Genomic DNA, 23,069 nt, shown 5'->3' with positions numbered 1-23,069 from the left:
TTCAAAAACAAAAAAAAATTTTTAAAAAGAAAGAAAGAATAGGAAAAATTGAGGAACATGTGTGTTAACCAGCAGGACACCTGGCGCACTCCCAGTCAGTGAGAACAGAATTTTGATTCAGGATAAGAATTTTTCCGAAAATATAGAAATATCATTCACAAGTAGAACCTGAGGTCAGTAGTGTTTCTTCAGTCGTCAGGGGTAATAATAGTGCTTTAGTGGAGCGCTAACGCCAATGCTAACATAATGCTACTTTTTTACTGCACACAATTATGAAAGATCAATCAATTATTCTGTCTCTTTGGTTATAAAGTATTATTGTAGGATGAATTTAATATGCGAATATACCTGTTAGCTAGCATCCAGGTCGCTGGCTATCGAAAAGTATGATGAAAAAAAAACGTATTAAACATCCAGTGACAACAACATCAAACATGATAAGCCACCAGATACTACATCTTATCTCTCAGACAAACTAAGGTACGATAGTTGATGAGAGTTACATCCTTCTTTCTTTCCACAGTTGAAAGAGTGATCTTGTAGGTGTATGAGAAAAGGGTTTCAAAACTAAAAATAGCAAAAAAAAAAAAAAAAAAAAAAAAAACGTGGAGTGTATATGATAACCAGCAGGACACCCAGCAGTTGTCTGACGTACTCCCACTCAGCTAGGGCAATTAGGAGAATTTTTTTTTAGGGCAGGATTTCTTGGCTGCATGTAACCAGGGGCTCAGTACTGTACCAGGCAAAGGTTTCCACCAAGCTATTCTTGCATAACCCCTGTTGATAACGCTTGTGCATTTTTCAAACCAGCCTCCCCAGAAGGCCGACATCTTTTCCCGCCCGTCCTGACTTTTCTCATACACAGTAAAACATTTTTCCATAGACACAAAACTCAGCAAGGTTTGGAAAGCAGTTATCAGTCGAACGTGGTGAGGCTTTTTTATTGAGTGCTCCAATCAGTGGGCATACTTATTTTAATATCTGCTTCAATTCTTTGGATTTTTTATTCTGCTGTTCATTTTAACTCTGGTGAAGTCCAGTTGGGCTGGGCCTGTTCTTCCTGAGGTAGGTCACCTGAGGTTACAGTCATTTACAATTTGTCTGGATGTTGCATCACAATTTCCTTTACTTTTGTGCATTTTATTTCCGTACCCTTTGACATCGCACTAAACTTCTGCTTTTTTTGCTCGGATTGTCATAGTAATCTAGTTGAACATTATCTTTTGATGAGCCACTTTGGTCACTGTGACTTCTGGATGGTTTTATTACTGATGTAAACATTTGCAGCATGTTTAAGATGGCTGCATTTTCTGTGCACTAATATTCTTGTCCCATATAATAAGCATTGACGTGTTAATGACACTGATGGTAGTAAGCCATGCCCATTGGATGGTGCCTCCATTACAAAGAGCTTTGTATGCTCTGAATTTCATGCTGTATTGCTCTTAAGCTCAGGGCCTCTTTATTGAAGAGTTGATCTCTGTACAATGTTTACAGAGCAATAAAAGTCAGACTGCACTATTATGGTGCCTTTTTATTAACATCATCGGGAGTGTTAATGTGTAGCTCTCTTTGACAGAAACGCATGGAGGATCTCAGTGTTTCCAGGGTTTAGGATTTCACCTGTTTGGGATTTAGGGAAAAGCGATCAAATGTGCATATTATTTGCATACAGTAAAATGGGGGGCAGGAGTTATGACTTTGGCAATGTGTTGTATTTATGATATGAAGATATTCATGACAGTGTAGAGTTTATGTCAGGGTTGGAGAACTTTGACCACTACACTTATAGAACTATTACATCATATTTATCTGTTTTTTTATGTCACAAGTTCTCAATGCATTTTATCTGCAAATGTTATATGCGTTTAACCTGAGCAGCTCTCCAAATTCTTCTGAAGTGTATCTAAGGCCTCTTACTGTAACTGTAAATCACTTTTAATTGGGATCCTTACTTCTGCATTTATGAGCAGCATGAATCTTACTGCATACAGCCAATGACACTGATTAAAAAAAGCTATGCATTAAAAAATATTTTTAAAAACTATTAAAAAAAAAAAAAAAATTAAACAAAAGTACATCAAAATGTCATTCGAGACATAATACAAAGCAACAAATTAAACAATTATTAAAGAAAGTATCTTTTGATACATAATACACAGAAGACATCAAAATGTGTTTTGATATACCATACAAATTATATCAAGCATATTCAGTTGAACTACAAAACACTGTAACTGAAATGTATCACAATAAAATATAACATTTTGTATTTTGAAAATATCTGGTCAATTTGTGTCACTCCAGTTGATTAAGGTAAGGTTAGTACTTTGGTGGACAGCTAATGCTAACGCTAACTTTAAAACCAGTTACCGCTGGTGATCTGCACGAAATTATGAAGGAGCAATCAGTTATTCTGTCTCTTTGGTTTATAAAGTATTTTCTGCACCATTAAGTGTGTTTTTCTGTGTTATGGCTACAAGATCATAGCAGCTTTTCCTATTAGCTACCGTTCAGCTTGTTAGCCATGGAAAAGTATGTTGAATTATAACTTCTTAAACATCTAACAACAATCATGGTTTTTGTGGGATAAAAATGTATCATTTCTACCAGTTTTCTCTGTGATGAGTCATTCAGGCATTTGAACCCTGCTGCACTGTTCATGAAATGTTCACAAGCGGAAAGTGTTCGTTTTGATAAGTCTTTGATTCGTCCTAAAATCCACCAGACCTAAAATCCACCCAAATCACATTGCCCTTAATTTACATGCTGCCAGCATGCAAAGTATTTTCAGCACTGCTTTGCTTAAGGGCACGTTTTTTTAGGGCTACAAGAATCCTTCATAAGCCCTTCATCAACCAACATATATTTATAAAGTCTTATTCCAACCTTTTATCAGGTTACATGTATTGTAGGAAGATGCTGTCGTTCCTCCTCTTGATACAGTTGAGGCCAAAGGTTTACATACATCTAGGCTAAAGAGATTCAAACCCATGGTTTTTTTTTTTTCAACTCCACACATTTTATGTTACCATAGATTTCCTGTGTTGAGTCAATTAGGGTATCTACTTTATTTCCATAAGAAGTAATTTCAAAATAATAGCTAAGTGACAGATTTATTTCAGCTTTTATTTACTATATCAGATTTTCAGTGGATCCAAATTTAACATACACTTTGTTATTTGGTGGGATTGCCTTTTTAATTACTTGAACTTGAATCAAACGCTTGGTTTAGCCTTCCACAAGCTTCTCACAATGCAGAATTTTTGCTCATTCCTCCTGAAAGAACTGGTATAAATCAGCCAGATTTATGGACCATCTCTCTTGGATACGCTTTTTCGCTTCATCCACAGATTTTCTACTACAAATTCACTACTTTCACTTTGTTGCTTGTAAGCCATTTTGTTACGACTCTGGAGGATCACTGTCCTGCTGGAAGACCCATTTGTGACCATGTTTTAACTTTCTGGATGATGTCTTGACGTTTTGCTTCAGTATTTCTAAATAATCCTCCTTCCTCATGATGCCATTTGTTTTCTGAAGCACACCAGTCCTTTTTCCAGCAAAACACCTTCACTACATGATGCTTCCACCCCCATGCTTCACAGCTGGGACATTGTTCTTTGAATTAAAAGCCTCACCCTTTTTCCTCCATACATACTGTAGCACTGATCATTATGGCCAAACAGTAAAATTTTTTGTTTCATCTGACCAGAGAATTCTGCTCCAAAATGCTAGTGATCACCTGCCAACTTCAGTCTGGCTTTTTATGTTGGACTTAGAGTAGGGGCTTCTTCCTTTCACGACACCCTTTCAGGCCCATGGAGATGTAGGACTCTCTTAATGGTGGATCTACATACTTTTGTACCTGATGCCTCTAACTCCTTCGCCCGTTCCTATGTTGCTGTCTTGGGGTTCAGTTGAACCTATCAGACCAACGTTTGTTCATCCCTGGGAGTTAATTTGTGCCTCATTCCTGCAGCATCTGTGTGGTCCCAAGATGTTTATATTTGTATACAACTGTTGCATATAACTGTACAGATACTTAGGCATGGTATCAGGTGTTGGTATCAGTGCATTTTTACAATAAATCTTCCAATAAATGAGATGTTTATTGAACAATACCCAAAATTAGTATTGATGTATCCCTAATAAATATTTATGCCAGTTGTTATGAAGGACTTATGTGGTTGTCATGTGGCCCTTAAGTGAAGTCCTACCTTATCTACTGTATATTGAATAAACAAAAATAAAGAAAAATAGAGATGTACACAAAACTGTTATGTTCATCCATCAATACACCAGATACACACTGCTCTTATGAACTGAATTAGACTGGCCTGCACTGAAAGAGATGGGGAGATCTGTCATACCCCACTGGCTTTAATAAGTTTCCAGGGCTTCAGTCTCTCTGGTGCAAAATATATCACCAGGGCAGCAGTCTGGCCTCCTGAGACTTTCCTCTGCTTGCTGAGAACACAAGTCATGACATGATTAAGGTAATTTGTGATTTCGTACCTGGCTCTAATTAACACAGGTGCCAGTCAAATATAGATTGGTGCTACATTTTGTATGATAAGTCCCTGTAATATATTAACATTCTGACAGTGTTGCTTCTGAAAAGGAAATAGATTAGAGATTAGCATCTGTAAGGAAGAAATACATTGGAACAAAAAAACAGTGGTCTTTTTTAAGTAGTGGATGGTGTATTGTCTAAAAGTAATAAAGTCATCTTTTAACTGCGTATTGCTTTCGACAGGGTTGGTCAAATGCAACAGTGAGATATCCAGTGCAACCTTGTGCATCTCATGTGTTTGCTATGTATCTGTGGCAACAGATACTATAAATAGTTCATGATGATTAATAGAGCAATTGTTATCTTATTTATTTTTATTAGAGTAATGAATAGTCTTATTTTTTATGTTAAAAAAACTGTTGCTCAGAAATACACTTTGGCATTATTTGCAAATATCTTTGCATTTCTGATTAGAATCTCAGTTCGGATAAAGGTGACCTACAAGGCAGTGAACAAGCACTGTACTATCAGTTTCATAGTAACAGGTCCAGAGGGATCTGCAGATGAGACTGTCTCCCTGTGATCGCAGCTCCCTGTAGGAAAGCTGCATCACACACATCTTGCATCATTACCTTGACTTGCTGCTGCTCCTCCATCTGTGTCCTCTGTGTGTATTCTCATGGTCTGATTAGGTGAAGAATAATACACTATTTTTGAGTCATACTGAACACTGAAACACAGATTCAATTTCATTATATACAAGATGCCAAATTGCAATTTATTAAAAAGCTTTGTAGTATAGTATTACTTAGAATGCTCTTTAGTCGTCATTTTCACTCCTTTTCTTCAGACTTCAGTGACAGATCAACTGAGGAGGTTTCTGTTCAGAAAATTGTAGCTGCGTTAACATTTCACAAATGAAGGCCAATTACAAGTTAACTGTGTCCATGTTAAGACAATATCTTTCATTTGGAGCTTCAAGAACCTGGGGGGTTGAATATTTATGCATTTTTCAGTTTTTGATTTTCTTTGAAATACCTGCTGACTAATAATTAATTTTTACTTTGAAAAATCACTGTAAGATACATTAGGTTGCAATAAAAACAATGACAGGATGAATATCTGTATTTATCATTTGTTATTCAGACAAATCTGATCAATTCTGGAGGGTTGAATACTTTTGCCAGGCACCGTATTATATCTAGTATAGTATAGTATAGTATAGTATAGTATAGGATAGTATAGGATAGTATAGTACATAATTCCTTTTTTTCTGTAAGACTGCCATCCTAATGATGTGATATGCTTTTGTTGATTCATAAAGACAGCAGGTGTGTTTATGCAATATAAGATTATGATGTGTTGTCCTCTGAAAAGCACACATAGCTTAACAATGCCACATGTGCCCTGAAACCCAGCCACACAGACATGGCATTTAGCAGAGAACAATAAAAGGAGAGAACTCTGGGTCAACATTCAATCCTGTTTTCTAAATAAACTCTATAGCCCTTGATTTCCCTTTCAATATTGTGTGTATAACAGAGTCAGCCCAGGTGTGTTTGATAGTGAGCAGGTTCAGACTAAGGGTGGCTTTATTTCAAGATGCATTATGTTGAGTCAACAGCCAAGTAATGGACTGTCTTTTAATTCGAATGGAATCACCTACATTTTCAATTTAATGGTGGCCATCATGGCTGCGTGAGCCGGTTAGCTGTTTACTGAGTGCGATCAGCTTAGCGGAGGATGCATTGTCATGCATTATTGCTGTCTGAAAATGATTGCGGTCAAATGATCTCAGGAACCAGACAACACTGCTGATGTCCAGATGTCTGTCATTGCCAACATTTCATTCTATTCTAGAGAATATTTTAAGTAACTAAATTAGTTTCTTTATTAATCATACAGGAAATAGTTTCTTAAGCATATGCTAAATGTTAAAGCTGGACAGCCAATATAGAGTAGCCTACAACGAAGTTTCCATCTTAAGATAAGAAGTGCCTTTATTCCCTTATTTACAAAAATCCTAATATGTCAGACTCCTGTCACGTCAGCTGAAACTATGGTGTAAAGGACACTTTTAGCATGGAACAAAACGCAAAACTTTCTTTTCTCTCTACAAATTAAATGCACCAGTTTCAATCTAATGGATTAGAAGGCTTATACCAACCTTTAAAACACACATTACACATTACACTCTACATTATTATTATTATTATTAAATATTATGTATGATACTGTAAAAAGTGCACATGGGTGCACAGAATTTCTGATTCATGTATAGGGAATAGTACATATAAATAATTTGTAACATATATATATATATATATATATATATATATATATATATATATATATATATATATATACAGTCAGGTCCGGAAGTATTTGGACAGTGACAGAGTTTTTGTGATTTTGCCTTTATACACCACCACAATGGATTTGAAATAAAACAATCAAGATGTGATCGAAGTGTAGACTTTCAGCTTTATTTTAAGAGGTTCCACAAAAATATAGCATTTACCATTTAGGAATTACAGCCATTTTAAGCAAAGTACCTCCATTTTCAGGGCCTCAAAGGTATTTGGACAATTGACTGACAAGAAGTTAACTGACCAGGTGTGGTCCATTCCCTCATTACTTCAAGTCAAATGAAGCAGATAAAAGGTCTGGAGTTGATATCAGCTACCAATATGAAGTCCAAGGAGATCTCAGTGCAAGTGAAGGAGGCCATCGTCAGGCTGAAAATACAATGAAAAACAAACAAATCTATAAGAAAGATAGCAAAAACCTTAGGTGTAGCCAAATCAACAGTTGGGTACATTCTTAAAAAGAAAGAAAGCACTGGTGAGCTCAACAACATCGAAGGGCCTGGAAGACCATGGAAGACAACTAAAGTGGATGATCACAGGATCCTTTCCTTGGTGAAGAAAAACCCCTTCACAACATCAACAGAAGTCAAGAATACTCTGGAGAAGGTATCATTGTCAAAATCTACAATCAAGAGATGCCTTCATGAATGTAAATACAGAGGGTTTACAACAAGGTGCAAACCACTGATAACATTCAAGAACAGGAAAGCCAGATTAGACTTTGCCAGAAAACATCTAACATCCCATGTTCTGGAATAAGATTCTTTGGACTGATGAAACCAAGATTAACTTGTACCAGAATGATGGGAAGAGAAAAGTATGGCGAAAGAAAGGAACAGCTCATGATCCAAAGTATACCACATCATGTATCAAACATGGTGGAGGCAGTGTTATGGCATGGGTATGTATGGCTGCCAATGGAACGGGCTCACTGGTGTTTATTGATGATGTGACTGCTCACAGAAGTAGCAAGATGAATTCTGAGGTGTATAGCGCTATACTCTCTGCTCACATTCAGCCAAATGCTACAAAACTGATAGGATGCCGCCTCACAGTGCAGGTGGATAATGACCCTAAACATACTGTGAAAGCAACTCAAGACTTTTTGAAGGCAAAGAAATGGAATATTCTTCAATGGCCAAGTCAGTCGCCTGATCTCAACCCAACAGAGCATGCTTTTCACTTACTGAAGACAAGACTGACGGCAGAAAGACCCACAAACAAGCAGCAACTGAAGGTGGCTGCAGTGAAAGCCTGGCAAAGCATCTCCAGAGAGGAAACTCAGAATTTGAGTTTTCAGAACATGGGCTCCAGACTTCAGGCAGTCATTGAAAATAGAAGTACTATGTTGAAAATGGCTGTAATTCCTAAATGGTAAATGTCATGTTTTTGTGGAACCTCTTAAAAATAAAGCTGAAAGTCTACACTTCGATCACATCTTGATTGTTTTATTTCAAATCCATTGTGGTGGTGTATAAAGGCAAAATCACAAAAACTCTGTCATTGTGTCATTGTCCAAATACTTCCAAATATACACACACACACACACACACACACACACAAACACACACATATCTGTGTGGGCTGTAAGGAGCGATGGCTTTACAAATAAAAACCAATTACTTTTATGAATTTTGGGCCACTTTGTATAGAAATGAGTTTCAGTAAGGCAGTGTTTAGTTCAGGTTAGTGGACGAACCCATTAATGAATAGATAAAAAAGGGTGCATCTCCTGTACATATCTGTATTTATATCCATTTAGAACACATTATCTTTTCATTCCAAGTAATGTATTTCTATTTAATTATTTTCAAGTATTTTGCCCAACCTGTAATATGGCTCACATATCGCACCTGTGATTGCACTGCCAGCACCACCACCCCCCACCAACACACACACACACACACACACACACACACACTTTGTCCATAGATTTGCCTTTTGCCTACTGCGGTTTATCTGTACAAATTCTTCAAATTTATCAAGTACCTTAAAGATATTCATGTTACATTTTCTCTGTTGAGTATGTCTTCTCTCCTATTGCTACTATTGTGAACCATAAAGATTAAGACCTCAAGCTATCACTTACTCCATATATGAGGAAATGAAACCAAAACCAAAACATCTAAACAAAAAAAAAATCAGATCATTGTTGTTATGACAAGTGCTGCAATAACAGTCTAAAAAAATTGTAAAAAATATTTAACATTGGCCTCATGAATAAAGCCGTGTGTAATTTGTTAGATAACCTGTTGTGGAGAAAAGGAACTTCAGTAATTGCTATGTCTGACTCCTTCTCTCTCTTCTATGGCAACCATGTTCCATGTGGACCTTTAGACTCACTAACATACACACACATGCACAGACAGAAACACACACTACCCTGACAGCCTCTAGGGGCCAATTATTTGATGATGGTGAGAGGTGACAATTTGCAGCAGGGCTGTGGTTGCAGGTACGCTTGTGCAGCACCAAAGCAGTTACTCTTTCGTGAACATGCTTTTATGACAAAGGCAGAGTGTACTTTTTAAAAAATACTTTAAATATTTTTAAATTGGACTTTAATATTTAATACATATGCCTTTAAGAAACTGGATGCAACACAAAGGCACTGATTAGAGATCATTGGGGTATCATCAAAATACAGTATAAGTATCAGAATACATTATAAGCATTATACTGTTTATATTGTATTGAGTCTCCTAAGCATTTTAAAAATCACATTTTAACGCAGACCTAAGCATGAGTTAATTTCCGTCTTACAACAAGCCCTTATCTCATCCCACCTATGCTAAGCTCTCATTTTCTGAAGGACAATGCAAACCTCTGTAATTAGCCAGGATATACCTCAACCCGAGAAACAAAAGCAAAGCAGGTGGAATGACAGACACCTGGGAAGGATAAAAAAAAAAACAGATGTGAGTGAACATATGTGAAGATCTTACAGGTCTTACTCCATTTCTTTTTAAATGGTGTTAATAGGTCAAGAGGTTATCTTATCAAAATGTTAAGGAAGATTCTGCAGTCAACTCAGATTTTTCCACTGTAGTGCACACTATGCAGTATATCTCATGTACATAGCATGACAGACTGGGCTTTTATAAAATGCGGGGTTTGTTTTTTGCAGGATGGGACCATATCTTAGATTACAATATTTTAGAAATTCATATTATATGTTTAACAAGGAAATGATCCTTAGTTTAGGTAAAATCATGTAAGCTCATGTAAGCATGGAGCAGAATCTCTCAGAAATGTTTCCAACAAAGAATTGAGACTGAGATTAAAGGGGTGTTCTACCCAGTATTGGTAAGGCATTCCTATTAAAGTGGCCGTTAAGTGTATGTAACACAAAACATATGAATTTTGTGAAATGGTTTATCAAGGACATGCAGATGATGAACCAAAAGCCTTCCTCCACACCATGTCTGCATCAAATACAAAACAGGGAAAAACAGCATGCCATAGAGCATTCATATTGTTCATATTCATTCATTTGAAGCCTCTTTCAAAGTGAATCAGTGTCTCTTCTGTTCACTGTATATGATTATGATGTTGTGTATTGAAAGCTTGGACACTGAGTAGAATGTAGGTCCTGTCTGAGAGGATTACACAGCTCTGATTGCAGCGTTCTTGGTCAGCGTCGGCATCTTCACTCCAAGGTCTTGACCTATTGGAAATGCGCTGAGCTTGTGATGAATGTCCTTTTGCGCTGGCCTTGCGTGACAGCCGCGCCTGATACCTATCTCTACCCAAATGAGGTTTGGTTGTGCTCCACCGCTTCACTCCAAACCCTCATTTGGAATGCAAATAAGCAAATGCTAAACAAAGCACACCTTTCAGCAAGGCCAATTTCCTGGCCTCTTTCAGTGGCAGTAAAAGTAGGGGCCTCTACTCCTGGACAGCGAAGGAGAAGAGCTTCATCGAGTTGCCCAGCTAATGGAAACGGCTCTTTGTCTGCTGTAGTGCCTCTGATGAACATTTTCCTGCTTCAGTGATCAGGATACACGGCATGCTAGGCCTCATGATTCCCCAGAGTGAATAGCTAACTAGAGGCCAGATTATGTAGACCCCCAACTAAGTACTCTAGACTCCACTTTTCTTGAGTACAGAATATTCAGAAACTCTGGGAATAAAGAAAGTGTACTTATGGTGCAACTTGAACCATTCTAAGGGCCATCTTACCCTAATAAAAGTCAAGATCTTTATTAATAATCTGTAGGTAATGAGATAAATGAAAAGGTTTGTGTCAATATTACTCTAAAAACAAATCTGTTATACTTTGGCTCTATTTTCTTTGCACCAATTCATTTTTTGCATTGATTCATGTGAACAACCGATTCTCAGTCATACTAGTTATACCACACGGTATATTAGTCAATTCCTAAAGACAAAGCTGTGCTGGTAAAGAGTTTTAGTTGAGCGAGATTAATTACATAGGTGAGGTAGGCCATTGTGTCTTACACCTCAGAGTATCAGGTAGTCATGGGAAAAACCTCAGCCTATTGTTCTGGCATGATATTCATTCACAATCGGTGATGGCTGAGAAGTCAACTAGCCGTTAATGTCTTCAACATCATTACAGCCATGTTCAGGCCACTCTTCAGCATTGCGATTATAAGAGGCTAATCATTCTGACATTTGGCCACAAATACCCAGGACTATTTCAAAGGTGTGGCATAGCATGACATACACCAGGCTTTTATAATATATGAAGTTGTTTCATTTAGATTTTGCCTGGATGAGACTATATCATAGTTTAATATGTAACTATTCAATTATTTGACTAGGAAATGAGTCAAAATTTGGATCACCCATTGTTTTTTGAATGGAAAAAAAGGGAATCCTGCTTAACTATGCAATGTACAAATAATTCCAATAATGAGATAAGACACTAATATAAAATGTAAGGCAAAATCATCAGAAAATTACTTCGAAAAGGCATGACCAAGTCACCTCGCTATTAATGTCCTGAGCAAACACCACAACTATGGCCAAGCGCAAATAAAAATGCAACGAACATGGTACTCTCTGGTTCTGTTGCACCTATGGTAGGTTCAAAATGTTTCATCTTTGGACAGTGTACAGGTTCTTTGCACTGACTATGGCTCTTAGAAGTAAGATCAATATGAAAGCCTTATCCACATTGCTTAAACTACACCAGACAATTACAGCAAGAGTTGCAGCCCAGTTTGGCGGCCTGCAGCAGACAGGGATTAAAGGGGATGCCTCCAGGCCCTCCTACACCCACCAGATAATAAGTCCTATTTCCTGACTAGACTTGTGTTACCCACTTTTCAGTTTACCTGCTGTCAGTTTTATGGTATAGATTACGTATGTATGAGTTGGGTGTGAGAATACTTAGACGAAAAGGGGTAAAGGGCAGTTGTTCAATATCTCACTGAGACAGGAGAAAGACAGGCCAGCGTCTGCAGACATTTACAACGCCAGCCTATTCGGCATAGGGTTTGAGTTTCATTTAGCGTGCAATAGTCTCGTTGGACCACAGAAGCCGGTTTCTAAATCCCATCTGAGCCACACACGCAAAGTTAAGCTGACGTCATAAACGTTTGCAAAGCACCTTGGGCTGGGGCAGGTGGAGGCCATCCTCCTCAAGGGCAGGATTGGCCAATGACAGGGCCAGGGACACACCTGTGAGTGATACAGCCAAAGGGGATTGGCTACAGCATGAAAATTACACCTGTGGGGGTGGGGGAACCTGCTATATGTAAACCAAGCCTTTTACAAATTCAGTCTCTCTGCTCAAAAGCTTAAACAGGTCGCATCGCCTCCAGCAACTTTGACATCTTCAAGAGACAAAGGCTTCACAGTTGATGTTTACCTTGCTCTAGTTATGCATCTAACTTCTAGATGGGATGCAGTCAGTCCCCAATTCAAGATAGTCTCCTTCCACCTGAAAGCGAGGCATTCTGCAGTGAACAGGGCGTCGATCGACGAGAAGAGGGAAGAGGAAGACATGTCTCTGAGGCGGCACTACTGACTTACAACGGTATCTGGTTTCGAGTTGGCGGACCACTCCAAGGAGATCCGGGTAACTTTATTTTAACTTCAAATAAGTAATTTCCTTGTTCCTGGTGCTATCCTTAGTTCTCGCTCTACGCGTTGCAGTAGACTTAATAACTTTCATGCTGTAGAAGTTGAGCGCGTTAAAAGGTTGGTTTTTAGAAGAAGAGTCAACAGAAGAATTGTTGTTAGCTTGTTAAGGGAGGACTTTTTAGGTTGAATAGGGTCATATCATAATCTGTATCGGATTCCACCCTATTTAAATGGAAAGAAAAAGAGAACACAATAGACACAAACACTCATTCCTCGACTGGATAGACCAGTTTGGGCAGGTAGAGGCAAACCGCCAGACTTGTCAATGGGGATAAAACGAGGGCTTTAGCTGCTTTCTTCTGCCTGATAGCATGCTTTTAGAAGAAAACTCTGAGATGTCTGTAAAACGTGGGAACTTATCTGAAATTGCCTCTTGGAATCATTAACCATTATCTAATAGGTTCAATGATTTACGTGAGAGCCTTTAAAAATGTGTTGCTGTGTTAGATGAGGATGAATTAAAACAATTTATCTCTTTTAACCTTATTTCAAGAATATTATAATGTCAAAAACATTGTTTTTAGATTTTAGATGGTTGAAGATTTGTTAGATGTTGATCGTGAGCATCCAAGCTTTGCTTTTTCTTCGGCTTTTCTGTCGAGACTTTAATGGCTGGGAGTTAGGCTTGCCCTTACATGTCTCTTTGGCATATTTTAGAAGTCACAAAAAAAAAAATTCTGTGTTTTGTTTTTTCCACATTTCCATTCCATAGTAACAAATACTAACAAAACATCAATGGAAGTTGGACTCTGGATGCTTTAGTGATTCTTATTTAAACCCTGACGTAGTTATTTTTGTAGTCATTTCTGAGTTGTTTATCATATTGTTCAAGGACTAGGCAGTATATCGCAGATATTTTCAGTTATTCGGAGTGAACTGCATTTTGGAGAGGTGGTCTGGAGCAGAGAGAAAATGTCGGCCAGGCAGCACAATGGCTGCATAGTGAGGTGGAGGATTTTGATTGGTGGGAGGAGGAATATGACTCGGTTTCATTCTTTCATCTGAATGAGTCATTTGTCACTGTTTTATAACCTAGGGGAAAAAAATTATCAGAATCCTGCTTCCTTGCAGTTGAATACGGCCAGGTAACACCAGCTCTCAGTGGAAGGTGATAAAACCTAATGACAGTTTAGATTGAGATCTTATAGATGCTGAGTGCAAAGAAAATGCAGGAGCTGGGGAGCAACTTGCATGTGTATGTGTGTGTGTGTGTGTGTGTGTGCGCGTTTGTTCCTTCTTGAGGGTAGGGAGAGGAAAATGGAGTGATAATTACTATGCACAGGTGAGAGGTCAGAGAGGTTCAGCACACTGGCTTTGTTTGCTTAAGGACAGCCATTTTAATCTGTGTGACTAAGCAGTCTGCTTCAGTTCATTTTAAGTTCATCTGTGGAATGCTTTATCCTGCTGAGGATTCAGTCAGCCATTTTGGATGCTTCTGGATAGTTACTTGTTTTCAACATAATTTGGATTATTTTTATAATTATTATTATTATTATTATTATCATCATTATTATTATTATTCGCTCATTTAAAATCAAGAAAAGCAGCACATATAAACGTCTGATCATGTAAATTTTGTTACTTCCTGTTTTGAACTACATTCCACATTTAGTGCAACATGTCTTGATAAACAGGTCTATTTCATGCAAATGCTTTACCCATTTCTTCCTGCCAGCCAGAAAGTGAGGTGATGGAAGAGTCCCATAAAAATGTAAATGGTTAGGAGATATTCAAAACAAACCATCGCAAAGCATCACTCATTTCAAACACTAAACTCTCTAGAGAAAGCAAGACTGTCATAAAATGATAAAGTTAAAGCTTAATTAATTAGTGTTTCATTGAGGTGGCAATGCTCAGAATGAAATGGAAAAAAAAAGGAAGAATAAGCCAGTCATTTAAACTTGAAGCACAATTAGAGCTGGCACTGTTAGACCAGCCTTTAACTAAGCATTAGGGTTTCCCTTCTACACACAGACACAAATTATTGATTAAGGTTCAGCCTGGTTTACTCTTCAGCTTGTTCGTTTCACTGTGGAGTCACATTCCAGTCAGGAGATACCCGATCACACTTCATTCGCGTAGGCAGTGGGAAAAAGTTCAAGCTGCACCTGACTGCGACTCAACCAACTGCTCTAAACTGATGAAAACAAGTTGCTAAAGGTTAAGTGTAAAGATCAGTGTAAAGATTTCATGTTGTTTACTTCACTCTGCTGTCTTTAATGCTTATTCTCATTCAGTTTCTCACTCTTTTTCCCTCTCTCCCTCTTTTTTTCTTTCTCAGAAGGCCTGCAGCACTGGTTTATAATGCTGATGATTAACTAAATAGAGGCTGCAGTCTGGGAGAGCAGGTCTGCTTGGGGTTTTCATTTCATGGGTCCTGACTGAGCGAGAGGAAGCCGGAGCCTTCTCAGGCGCTTAGTAGAAATTTGAGATTTTTTTTTTTCCTTTCTGTCCCCCCTACTCCCTTTTTTGTCACATTCTTTACCTGAGTCCCTTTCACGACGGTAAGGTTACAGGTTCTCTCTCTCTGTCCTACGCTCTCTCTCTCTCTCTCTCTCTCTCTCTCTTCTCTCCCTCGTGTACATGCTTTTTTCTCTTCTATTCACCTCTTTTAGCTTTTACTCTCACTCTCTCGCCTCATTTTATCTCTTGCTTTTTTTCTCTTGCACCTTTTTTGTTTCTCTTGTACTTTTTGTTGTTCAGTAATTGAAAATTGTTCAGTAATTGTTAATGTTATTTAACTATATATTTAACTATACTATATAATTATGCACTTATTAGAGGACTACTTTCCTTATTTAAAAAGCCTTAGGGAAAAAAATGAGTAATTTTCATATTATTGAACACTGTAAATGTACCACAAATGTTTTTTTTTTCCTCACAAACTGTAAAATTACTAACAGGAACATACATTAGAGATCAGCTATACACTGTACGGCTGTAAACTTCAGACGTTATTCAGTAAACGAAAGGTGTGTGTGAAATGACCTTCCACACACAGAACTTGGCCACAGGTCTGTCGGGTACAGCATTCCTCCACGCTGTTGTCACTGCACACAGTGAAACAGAAAGCCTAGCCTAGCCTAGGGTTAGCCTTAGCCTTTCCAACAGCCAGCAGCTCTATTGTGCCCTAGACTCACTAAGGAAGTCAGAAAATGGGGTACATTTCATGTTCATTATACAGCCATAGCGTAGGAAGTGTCTTTTTTCTCCCCAGACGATGAAGCAACACCCAATCAAGGCCTTTGTCAGAGTGTAGTGTAGCTCGCTGCGATCTCAACATTTCTAGCCAGCGTTGTACTGTAAACTAGCACAGCTTACCCACTGTGTCGAATCAGAACCATCGGAACAGGTTTGGACAATTATTAACTGTCTCAGTGGCCCACTCTCTGCTTCAGCTGTGTGGCTTTAGTGCAAAGAACAAAGTAGTCTACTGCATGTCCCATTCCAGCTATACCTGTTTTTATAGCCAGCCGTTTTGTTGGCATATATCCTCCTCTATGCCTCTGCAGTGCCCCAGGGCAGCAGGTTTACTATGTGTGTGTTATCAGGCTCAGCTCATCAGAGCTACAGTTTTACTCATTTATGATGGCTACTATCAGATCTGATGCAACACCAGGGTAACAAACACAGCAGGCTCCTAACAGAAATTCTTATGAATGCCATCAGGAGACTTTTTAGGCTTTTTCACTTATTGTCTTTAAAAGTTCTTTTACCATTTGCACTTTTCCCATTTTTATTCCAAGCATTATTTGGACGGTCTTCGTCATCTTACGAGGCAGCATTGGATATCATCACTCTCTCTAATACTGCCTGGTAATGATGATGAGGGCTCTCCGCTGACTCCAGAAGAAGCCACAGCACACACTAAGGCAGTTATCTGTGAGTTTTATGAGCTTTATCAATCCAAAGCCACTTGAGGTTGACCAATGGCACTTAGCACCCATCTTACCTGACAGTGCTGGACTGTGTATCTGTTTTCTAACACTGTCTGGTAACGATGTTTGTTGGGTGACCCAATGACTGCAAAGGATTCTCTCGCCACTTTATCATAGGTAATGTACTTAGCATGTCAAGTAAACATTATACCTTTTTGATTTCATTTTAGCTAACCACATTTTCCATGTCTCATCTGTCTTGGCATGTTGTGTCTGAAAGCAGTTTGGTTTGTAGCCATTGCTAGTCAGGCATCCAAAAAAAAAAGAAAAACAACAACAACACCAAGCACTATGCTATCCGCCCGATGCCCCCATGATGCTTCATAGCACTTGTTTGATCTTTATTTTAACTGTTAGGATAAAATACAGTTTAGAGCAGGTGGGTTTTTTTTATATGTTGGCAATACACACACAGGTTTCTCAGGAATCTTAGCAGTTGTGATACTCAGCACTTCCTTGTAAAGTGTAGATAATGATAATTCTTGGAAGATTTTCTGAGTGAAACCTTTTTTGACAAATTGCCTTTGGGATAATGTAAGAAATTCTAGACGGGGATTTGTAGCATGGTACGTACATATTTTTGGGGTGAAATTTTATTAGTACTCTTTAAGTCATTAACTTAAGTCATTAAACCTGCAAGGTCAGACTAGGAAAAGAGTGTGTCGTAATACTTCATGTGGCCGGATGAGTGACATTGTTTAATGTTCAGTTAGGAAGATATTATCAGAAGAGAGAGAACCTGTGGGTGGGGGTGGGGGTGGGGGTGGAGGAGGGGGAAAAGAGAGGGAGAGTCCACGCTGCTCGACTTTGTTTTATTCACTTCCCCGTCCTTCTTTTTTCCGTCTGCTCAGCCCCACCCAGCATTAGTTAAAGAATACTGGTCCGTTGGCTGTTAAACCAGACGTGCTGAAAGCTGTTTCCTCATCCCCTCCCCCTGGGTTCTGGGTGGCTTTTGTGATGGCAGCCGAGCTCTGATTGGACAAGCTTGTTTTACCTGCGTGGCACATCCTGCAACTGACACATGAGCTCACCTGAACATGATAAAAATAGAGTTACTGACATCCTACACTCTGCTCCTCCTCTTCTCATTGCCTGGTTCTGCTCATATATCTTCCTAAATATTGTAGATCAAATTTATCTTGACAACATCGACATTTTATGTGTAGTTCAGTGCCTGAGTGGAGCAAACACATCAAAACAATGAGAGATCAGACTTTGGGAAAGTAACACTGTAAAACTAAGTCAGATCATTGGAATTAATTTGTAGCATATATTTAACTGTTTAAGTGTCTTTGCTTTTTATCAGGATATAAAAAAAACAAAAAAAAACAGAAACTACACACATAAAATGTCTAACATAACTTTTTACAACGTACTGTTTGGTTAAGGTTAAGACTCAAATATGAAACCACGCCCATATTTGTCTGGCTGGGGGAGGTTTTCATTTGTGTGTGTCACACATGCATGAAACTGAGTCACGTCTGTTATTCGTGGCCTTTTTGTATTTTTATAAGTGCGTGTTACAAAGTCACATCATTTACCTTCATAAAGAGGCAGTACTTTAGGCTTTAGGCTTTTCATCTCTTCTTTTGTTCTCCTGTTTTCCCATCCGTTCTTTCAAACTTCATTGTAAATATAATTTGGATCACTACGACAGATGGTTTTATTGGTCTTCAGTCACAGATCACACTGTATTTCATTTCTCTTTTTCTTTCTAGTACAATAAATTCAGCCCAGTCTACGATATATCTGTCTTATGCCTGCTGATTGGCGTCTTACCAGACATGGTTAGATCTGATTATTTGTGTCTAATACTGTCTGGTAATGCCGTCCATTACATGGCATTAGCATCCAGATGACAGAAGAAAGGAAAGATGCTCCATTGATGTCATTTTCATTCCTGCTAATCATGCAATATGATATCTTAGTGGGGTTTTTAATTATTATAATTTGATTGTCAAGGAAGTAATAAGAATGAATCACTTACAGAATGCTCTGAATCATTTTGCCAGTTTAGTCAGGCCTTTAAAATAGGACAGACTGAGGCACTTGTTTAATCTGCACGAGGAACTATGAACCCAACACTGGAAGACTGATGCCATTTACAATTCTCTTCCATGTGTCATGAGTCAGAGTTTCTCTCCTTCTCTCCAAGTGATCTGTGAATCATGTTTGTCATCCATCATCCCGTGTTCATATATGTGTTGAGAGTTGTGCGATGTACCTTTCACAATATAATTACATACAGTGTGTAGCTTTTGTATTTAACAATATTTCGATAAATATGAATGTCATGGTTGTTGTAGCAAAAAAGAAGTGTGTTAGTTGTTTGAAGAAGACTCAGCAGCATGTTCTCATAGTGTTGTCATGGCAACTGAATTCCTACTGGGTACCAGATCCACAAAAATCAGCTCAATATGTTGACTACTATCTATCCAAGCAACATGACTGTCTCCTCTGCAATTACTGGTTTCATTGATTCCATTTTGGATGCATGTAATGTATTGTGCTGAAAAACAGTGAAATAAAGTACACGTAAAATCAAGATGAACATGTCTGCAGCATTTCTTTAGTTTCACTCAATCGACTCAACATTACGTGGTCAGGTAAGCTATATGTTAAAAGGTGTGAGTAAATCTTGGCCTGTCTCTGCTGTTCGCCTGCTCGTTGTGTTCAGAGCGGAATGTCTGGCTCTAACGGAGAACAGATCTGGTTACATGTGAACAGAGCTCCCTTTTTAAGAACCTCAATTAACCTGCGAGCTCTCCCGCTCTGCCAAAAGCTCATTGTGTTTATCCCCCAACCGCACAGCCAATGGTGCATCTATCTGACATAGACGCAAGGGCATCTGGAGCTCCATTACAAGTCATATGCATGCTCACGCAGGTGCATCTGAAGTTTTTTAATATATATTCCATCACTATTCTCTCGTTTATATTAATATCAGTGACATATTGTTAGTTGTATGGACAAGCTGATGTCCACACATACTGTACTTCAGACCACACAGCTTGTTTGAATGCTTGTCTAAGCCACAAGATTACACTGACATAATAGTTACACAATTATGAGTAACAAATAAAACAACAACAAAAAAATGATTTTGGTATCTTTGGTGTGTGAGCTCCATTGACTAAAGCAGAATAACAAGAAATAATTTGCAATCAATTTTATGAATGATTATTTTGTATCTTTGTGGCAAGATTTCCATATTTTCATGTGCCAACTTGTTTTTTTTTAAACTACTACTCAACTGTGTACATAACTATTATATTTGTGGCTTTATATCTTAAAATGGCTTAAAATGACTTTTTTATCATACATGATTACAGTTACCAAGCAATTTGGATTATCACTGATATTTTAACAAACTATGACTCAGTTTAGATATAAAATATAACATAATATGAACCCAAAATTAATGATGATTTTTTTTTTTTTTAAATTGACTTGTTTTAAGAGAAGATAAAAAGGAAAAAAATGGGTTTGTTGTATTTATTTCAGGCAAACCTGATCAAAAACTCATAAATGCAAATGGACTTCAAGTGAGGGCAGCACAGTAGCCTACCATTGTGTGACCTCACCACAGAAAGCCGTGGAGGAATCCAGCACTGGTCTGTGCATGCTCAGTGTAGTCCAACTAGATTCCTCACTCTACTGGGTGAGGTCAAACTAGATTTGCCAATTTGCCATCAAGATTAACATGTGAGCTGTGTTTTAAAAAACGGTTGTGACATACCTGTGTGGAGAATATGCACTTACACACACAGGGAACTCCCTGGATTGTTTAAAAGCCTTTTTGGGACTAAAGGGTGCAGTATATTCATTAAAACATCATGGTACAATCTTTAAGAAGCCTTCAAACAGTTTCTTCACCAGAGTAGGTATGTTAGACGAAAGACTTCATAATTGGTTATGGCTAATACATAGGTGAAAGATACTGTTTCTATCTTAGGAAGTCACGCACAGTTGACCTTCTTGACAAAAAATAATAAGAGCCAAAATAATAAGAGATAATCCCTCCCAAATCCCACCAATCCCCCCAACATGACAACAAAAAAAACAACTTAATAAGATAATAAGGCCCAAGTTTACCACATATACAGACTGTTTACTTCCTAGTATATGAGGGTCAGATGGGTAAATTTCAAGAAATTCGTCTTCATCTCGGTCCTCTCTCTCTCTCTCTCTCTCTCTCTCTCTCTCACTCACTCACACACACACACACACACACACAAAACAGATGGTGAGCCAGGATACATGGCTGTAAAACAAGCCTGGTTTTTATGTACACCTCCATTTGACAAGGTGGTAAAAAAACACCAGCTAGCCTATCTCAGTTAAGAAATAAAAGAGATTTGAGGTACTGGAGAATTATGAATCCATCAGAGGATTCACATTTCAATCAATGAATAATAAAATAAATAAAATAAACAAAATAGTCCCCCACCTCCCTTCCTCCTCCCGGCAGGTTTACTGGAGAATCTAATCCAGTAAACTTATATTTTAATAATGTTAAACCAATGACGTTATTTTTTAAAATTTTGGAATCATCTTTTCGGTAAGCACCAGCATTCAAATAATAACTCCAGAAAACTAAATAGACTAAAGAATATACTACACGTGCTAAATTAACTTGCTCTGTAGATTTTTTTGGAAACTACGTCATACATTACCAACACCAATACAGGTGAGGGTGTGTGTGTGCTGAAAGGGAGGTAAGAGAATGGGATTACAGTAACCGTCAGTTGGATCTGGGTGTGTCCTTTTGACTCAACTGTTACGCTGAGCAGTAATTACTGGATTGTACACTGACAGGCTGATGGTCTAAAATTGGAGATTGAATCATTTTTTACATGCCTGAAAAATACTAGGAATTTTTAAGATTTGGGGAGCACATATAACTAAATATTTGTAAAAAATACAGTCTTAAATCCTTAAAAAGGTACAAAGGCTGGTTAGATTTTTTTTTGTCTAATTTTACAGTGATCGCTGATTATTTTTTTCAACAACTCTTTTTCAATCAATTTAATATGCAGATCCTTAAACCCTGGCTTATTATTCAGTTATTCAGTAATTCATATTACTAAGTATCTAGAATGAAATCAATAGGACATTTCCTTTATGTACAGTAGTGAGAGTAGTGATGTAAGACAGAGCTTCCTGACAGGTCCTGGGAATTTACAGAGATGAAATATTAGCATTAATGTCATTAAAATACTATCCCTTACACATGGATTTCACATGCATAAATGGAGATAAAAACTGTTAATTGTTCATGTATTTTCAGAAAATAGAGTTTCTCAAGGGTTCTTTGTATGCTTAATGGTTTTAGATTTTCTAAGAGAATGCTACTGAGAAATCCTCTGTTGTAGGGATGAACATACCTTTACAGAAAAATCACATACATTTCACATCTCATCATAGTTTTTTTCCACATCATTATATGAATAATATGTGATGGTGTATTCCACCATGTTGTGTATTTCACCATGTGGGACATCATATGATTGATACGTGAAAAAGAATTATTCATGTAAGAAAACTTCATGTGATAAATTAATCATACGCCCTACATGGGAAAAAATTAACACGTAAATAAATGAATGAGAAATCTCATGTGAAAAGTAAAGCTACCTGAAGTGTCTATAAACCACATGTAAAACCACATCATTCAAGTTCAAGTTCATGTGATTTTTCTGTAAAGGTAGAACCCTGTGATTTCTAGCTCCAGATGGTGTCAGATTTAATCTTTCACAACTAGACTACACTTTACTATACACTCTCAGAAGTAACAGTACCATTCTGTACCTTTCCTTGTCACTGGAGTGGTGGCATCACGGGTATATCATGTGTACCTTTAGTATGTATACATACTTTTTTTTACACTAAAATGTAAATCAGTGATCCTTAAGGTCCAATTGTGTACCTTAAAGGTATAAATATACATATTAAAGGTACAGTAGAAGGTAACCTTATTGGTACCACCCAGTATGCAACAAGGAAAAATACAGTTTGATACCTTTATTTCTGAGAGTCTTTTGTTCCATAATAAATTCTTTAGAAAAAGCCTCTTGGTACACAAAATGTCCAGTTGAGTCCAAGATGAATGGTAGAAGAAGAACAGAAGAG

At 37.8% G+C, this 23,069-nt stretch overlaps 1 long non-coding RNA gene across 1 annotated transcript in view; it reads right to left on the bottom strand.

The window, feature by feature from the left end:
* Nucleotides 1-2,303: 2,303 nt before the first annotated feature.
* LOC117599296 (uncharacterized) overlaps nucleotides 2,304-23,069 on the bottom strand; it is a 42,244-nt gene continuing 21,478 nt past the window's right edge. Inside the window, exons 2-4 of the long non-coding RNA XR_004579753.2 lie at nucleotides 5,325-5,396; nucleotides 5,149-5,200; nucleotides 2,304-4,470 (exon numbers count right to left, since the gene is read on the bottom strand). This is a non-coding gene — a long non-coding RNA (uncharacterized LOC117599296). The remainder of the gene's footprint in view (nucleotides 4,471-5,148; nucleotides 5,201-5,324; nucleotides 5,397-23,069) is intronic.

Source organism: Pangasianodon hypophthalmus, chromosome 16, assembly GCF_027358585.1.
Source record: "Pangasianodon hypophthalmus isolate fPanHyp1 chromosome 16, fPanHyp1.pri, whole genome shotgun sequence".
NCBI lineage: Eukaryota > Metazoa > Chordata > Actinopteri > Siluriformes > Pangasiidae > Pangasianodon > Pangasianodon hypophthalmus.
This window is presented reverse-complemented; position numbering and strand designations above follow the sequence as displayed.